Raw genomic sequence first — 5,789 nt, forward strand, 5'->3', positions numbered from 1 at the left:
TGATACTTATTTCACGAATAACTTCAAAACCACAGAAGTTAAAGATGATTCCAGTGAGGCATAAATGTGGCCCGATCACAACACTACCATGCAATGTGACTAGCAAATAGGATACAAGGACAAACAGCAAGATATACACTTTGGCAATCCTATACAAAAGGAGTCCTACTAAACATTCTTTCATAAAACAAACACAATAGCAGAAAGCAGAAGAACAAAAAGAAAAACTGAATTTTGACAACCCCACACAAATTGTGGGACGTCATCGTGAAGGGCTGCCCACAGCTGCGCTGGTTTAGCACGTTGGACTCACGTCAGGCAGGCCGCGCTCCTCTGAGTTCTCTGGAGGCTGCCCTCCTGGCTGCAAAGGACCAGCTGAGGTGCTGTCCACGTCCGGAGCTGATTTCTCCACCGGACTCCGGGGAGTGGGAGCTGTGCCGGGAGGCACCGCTGCTGAGCGAAGCTGGCCTCTCCTCAGTCCCCTGACATTGCTGGTGGGGGTTCGTCATTTATAAAGAGGTGTCCAGTGCTGGGGCTGCAGCATTCTGGGTGCTCTGGCAGGAGCGAGAGGGTCGGAATGGGAGGACCGTCTCTCTGAGGCCTCTCCTGTTGACCTGGCTGGCTCTGCGTAGGGCCACTGCGTAGGGTGGTGTGGCACTGCTGGAATGCTCACCACTGACGCTGACGCTCATTGTCACCTTGTCCTGGAGTGCACTAGGCACGATCACTGCAGTCTTGGCACTCAAGTTTTGTTCTGATTGTTTTCCCCACGTTTTTGGTAGAATCTCCTGATCAAAGTCATTAAATTTGGAACAAATTTAGTAGTGGTATCTTTTCCATTAAGTCCTTCAAAGGTAGGATTCTTGCAGAACTAACCCACATTTCAGCTCTTTCTCTCACCAGGAAGGCTGGTAAGAAGTAACCTATCTCCAGGCAAACTGACAGGTCTACTCTTGGTCCTTGGTGTAGGCCTCTGCATATCGTTTGTTGCTCTATCAGATCACAAAAGAAGTGGCTTACTGGTTTTACAAATGTCGTCCTCCTTTTGGGGTGATGATTCAAGTTCTTTGTGATCAATGAGACATGTATCACGTTTTTCCAATGCATTTTGCTGGTGTTCTGATTCCTCAAAGGATGTAATTGATTCAAAATTTTTACTTTCACTCTCTGCAGTGTGGATATATTCCTTTGAAGAAAACACAGTGACTTCCTGCAATGTTCTGAATCTTTCTTCAGATGGTAACAGAGGCTTTGAAGGACTGTTTTGATCACCCTGAGGTGGAAGAGCATCTGCACTACACATAACATCCTGAGGCTGTAGGGACCCATGGAAGATCTTCTCTGAGTAAGTAATGAGGATCTCCACCACCTGTGCCTGATTTGAATATTCAGCAAGGGAGGAGATGGTGACAGGAGCAGTCGTGGGCCTTGGCCTAATGAGACTGGGTCCGAATATCACTTCCAAGTTTTTGGAGTCCATCTTGTTTTCTTCTGCATGATCTGCTACCCGCTTAAGATGTACAATGAGGTACTGAAAACTGTTAAAATTTGACATTGGCAATTGTCTTAGAAGGTCCTTGCTTTTGAGAAGAATTTGGTTTATTGCTATAGACATATTTGGATGTTTTTTATCCCCAGGGTCTTCCTTTTTGACTGCTTGTTCTTTACTAACATGTTGGATCTCTTTGGCGAAGTCTATAAAGTCTTTGTATGAGCGGAATAAAAGGAGTGGTTCTGAGAGCTGTTGAAGGTATGATTTTAAGACCTCACAGATGTCATGTGAACTAAATTCTGAAATGTCCACCAGGTCCAATTCATTCTCCAAAGCTCGACACAGCTTTTCAGTTCTTGTTTTGTTTCCACTCACATGATAGATTCCCTGTAAACACAAGGCTCTCTTCTCAATCTCTGAGGCACATATTTTGACTATCAAAGGAATGCCATCCGGCTCCTTTTTTGCTACTTGTGTGAATTCTGCTCCAAATAAGTGTACTTTTCCCAGAAGTTTCTGATGACCACAGATGATGACTAAGTTGTCCAAACATTTTCGATGACAAACAAGGAGACACTCTTCACATTCGACAACTTGGAACACTACAGTGCCTTCACAATCTCTGCATTTTGTGGGGAATCTCAATTGTCGGAACTTGTGAGTGACAACTGCTTTAGGCATCAGTGTTTTCTTCACTGCTCGAAGGGAATTGGGTCCAACTTGTGGAGGGGAAGGTGACTCTCTTGTACCTAAATCATCTGCAGGAGACATGGTTCCACTGGATGGAGTTTGTGGAAGTTTTTGATGAAAGTGGCCTGGACTTACAGATTCTGAAGCCAAAGATCTAGACTCACTGCTCGCTCCAGGTCTCTCAGAGTCACTGACCATCCCAAATGTCCCTGATCTTATGAAAGGAGAACCTGTTAGGTCTGCACTGTTAGACCATCTGTCCTCTTTAATTTTATCACAACTGTCAGGAAGGCCCACAACATCTGTTGGGAGAAATCCTAGTTCTTGGCTGGCAGCAGCGAACGTTTCAAGTGGGTAAGGAAAACTTGCAAGGAGGAGCGTTCTGCCTCGGCCACCTAGGAAAGTAAACAACTGCCCCAAGTTGACTCAGTGTTACCAAGGCAAACCATATAAGAACCTGGTGGTCTGATCCCCCGTGGCACATTGTGATTGGGCAAGAAACCTATAAAATATATAGTTGTTCCCGCAACAAATGAGTTTGCAGGCTGCTCGCCACAAGCCTGCTTCTACCCAACTCCCGGAGTCTGGGTCTTGACTCCATGATGCCCATACCCCATGTATGAGCTAACCCAGCACAAGAGAAGCTACAAACATCCTCTATGGAGTCAGCAGAGCATCTGTCCTCTTCAATTTTACCACAACTCTCAGGAAGGGCCACAACATCCTCTGAAGAGTCAGCAGGGCCACATCCAGATGTCTGGGAACTGCTCGCTAATGGTTTCCTTCCACTCCCGTCAACTTCTTCTTCTCCTGTTGAACTTGTAGCCTTCACACATTCACCGTACTCGTGACCTGGATCATAGAGTTTGGCATTGTCAGAGAGAGACTGGAAGCCGTTTGCAAGGGAGGCAGCCTGCAGGTGCTGCATCTGGAAGTGGTTAACTGTTACAGCTTTCAGGGTGCGATCACACTGCAAAACAAGGGTCCTGAGTCATGTTAAATTTCTCTCTTGGTATTTTCATGAGCATTCATCTTTCTTCAACCTTTGTTACACACACTTTGTAGAGCTCATTGGCTGCTTCCACTTTGTGAAGGGTTTGCTCTTCCAACCTGTGCTTTCTTGCTAGGTGCTTGTGGAGATGTTTTGCTAATCCCCTACTTGAACCCTGATGCCTCTCCTCTGCATGAAACATGGATGATTTTGCTTTTTCATACTCATGTTGACGTTGCGAGCATAACGATTTTGCCTTTTTGAGAGCAGCTTCTGTTTTAAGGATTTCCTTTTGTTCCTGTTTCCAAAGTTCCTTTATTTCTTTCCTTTGTTTTTCCATTTCATTTTTCCTGCCCCGTAGAGGTTCTAGAAACTCGTTGGCTTGGAGAGCTGCAATTCTTTCTTGTAAAAGGTGACTGTTCTTTGTGTCGTTGAGGAGAGCACTGGTGAACAGAGACTGCAGGGGCATGAACTTCTCCAGCCCAATGTTTGCTCCAGTTGCCTCTGCCAACTTTCTGATATTTCTGGTGGACTCCAATTGCAAGTGAAGCTTTTTCTCCACCCATGACACTATGTTCTTTGTATATATTGCCAAGGTTTTGGTGTAGGTCAAGGCCAATTCCACAGAGTCAGTGTTTCTTCCCAGCACCGGGTTTAGTTCCGTAGTAGAAAAATTTCCTTTAATATTGGATGAGTGGACTGAGTCTTGCAGATATGTTTCTCACACACATTTTCGTGAGAAACAGGCAGTTTGTCAGGATAGTCCCAAAGGAGACCAAGTTTTTAAGATATTCCTGAATCCAGCAGGGAGACGATGAAGGCGGGAGGCTAAGGAAAGGGAAAAAGACTGTGGGACGCCGGTGGGGACCTAAATGAGGAGGCAAGTCCACCGGCAAGTCTTGCCCTGGGCTCCCGCGTGCGGCATCACCCGACTCCCGCTGCACAGCGAGCTTGGCAACGTCCCCAGCCTGTTCACTTGCGAGCTGTTGACAGGATCCGAACTCCGAGGACCCCGCCCCGCCTGCATCCACCTCCATTCTGGGCCACTGTGAGGCCTCCTCGCCCCTGGATGGCACCTGGCCTGAAGTCTGCTCTGCAGTCCTGAGCCCCGTCCTGCGTCCTGGACACCACGCTTGCCCAGCGCTCTGGGCCCCGCCGTCCTCCACAGCTTCTTGCAGCTGTACAGTCGTGTCTCTCACCTAACTTGACCTTCTAGTCAGCATTTCTTTTTGTTCTTTCAGTCTCACTCTTTCTAAACTCTCTCTAAACGCTCTTTCTAAAGTCTCTCTCCTTCTGAAACTCCAATAAAGCCAAGTTTCCTCTTTGCGTCCTCGGGTGCCGAATGTCTCCTCGTTTTTTCTCAGTATGTTTTCTCCCTGAGGTTCCAAGGGAGCCAGTTCTGTTCATCGTCCTCAATTCGAGTCTCTCCCATGTGGTCACTCCAGGATCGAGACCACCCATCATGCTTTTCTGTCCGTTATTGCACTTTTCAATTGTGATTTCCCCTTGGTACGTGTTTATGGCTCCTACTTACTCGCGCCTGCTTTCTTTTCTTTGGAATGAACACATGGAGCGGCACCTATGGAAGGGGCACAGTGTCATATTTCAATCCATGTGGACAGTGTGCACTGATCAGAGCAGGGTGATTAGCATTCCCTCTCCTCATTATTTCTTTATGTTTGGAGCCTCTGAGCCCCTCTGCTATTTCCTTGTGAAAGATAGAATGGGTTCTTGTGAGCTACTGTCACCCTACTGGGCTGGAGATCACTAGAATGTCACCCTTCTATCTCTTCTGGTTCCCATTATCCAGCCTTCCCCTATCATACCTCTCCACCACCTTTCCCAGGCTCTTTAATTACCATTGTCCTTTTTGATGAACTTTTAATTTTTTCTTGTTTATTTATTTAGCTTCCACATGTGAACAAAAAAAATACAGTATGCAGTATTTTCTGAATTTGTCTTTCCATATCTGGTTTATTTCACTTAACATAGTGTCCTCCAGTTCTATGAATTTGGCTGAAAATATAAAATTTCATTCACTTTTATGGTTAAATAATATTTCGCTGAATTAATATATATGGATATACATGTATGTTTACACATATGTAATAAACATATACCTGTATCTGCATACCTATATATGAACAACGAGGTGAATTCTGTATGTTGTCTATTGTTTTCAGTGTGGAAACAGAGAAGGGACTACAAGTATCTCTTTGATATACTGATTTCATTTCCTCTGGGTACATACCCAGAAGTGGGAGAGCAGCTCCTATGCTTGAGCTTTTTGTAGCCTTTGGAAAAATCTCCATGACTGGCTGTATTAATTGATATTCCTACTAACCCTGGGTTTCCTTTTTTCAAATTCTCACCATTATTTGTTATGTTTTCCTTTTCTGATGATTACCATTTTAACTGAGATGACATGATGCCTCATTATGGTTTTGATTTGCATTTCCTGGATGTTCAACATTTTTCATGTACTTGTTGGTCATTGTTGTTTCTTCTTTTGAGAATGTCTTTTCAGATCATTGCCAATTTTCTAATCGGACTTGTGTGTGTTTAGGGTTTGTTTGTTTCTTTCTTTGTACTGGGATTAAGCTCAGTGGTGGTTAA

The 5,789-nt window shown here is 45.0% G+C and overlaps 1 pseudogene; it reads right to left on the reverse strand.

Annotated features, from left to right (window-relative positions):
• Positions 1 to 295: 295 nt before the first annotated feature.
• On the reverse strand, positions 296 to 4,210 carry LOC124986443 (rho GTPase-activating protein 29-like; annotated as a pseudogene).
• Positions 4,211 to 5,789: the final 1,579 nt, after the last annotated feature.

The sequence above is a fragment of the Sciurus carolinensis genome, chromosome 6, assembly GCF_902686445.1.
Source record: "Sciurus carolinensis chromosome 6, mSciCar1.2, whole genome shotgun sequence".
NCBI classification, from domain to species: Eukaryota; Metazoa; Chordata; class Mammalia; order Rodentia; family Sciuridae; genus Sciurus; species Sciurus carolinensis.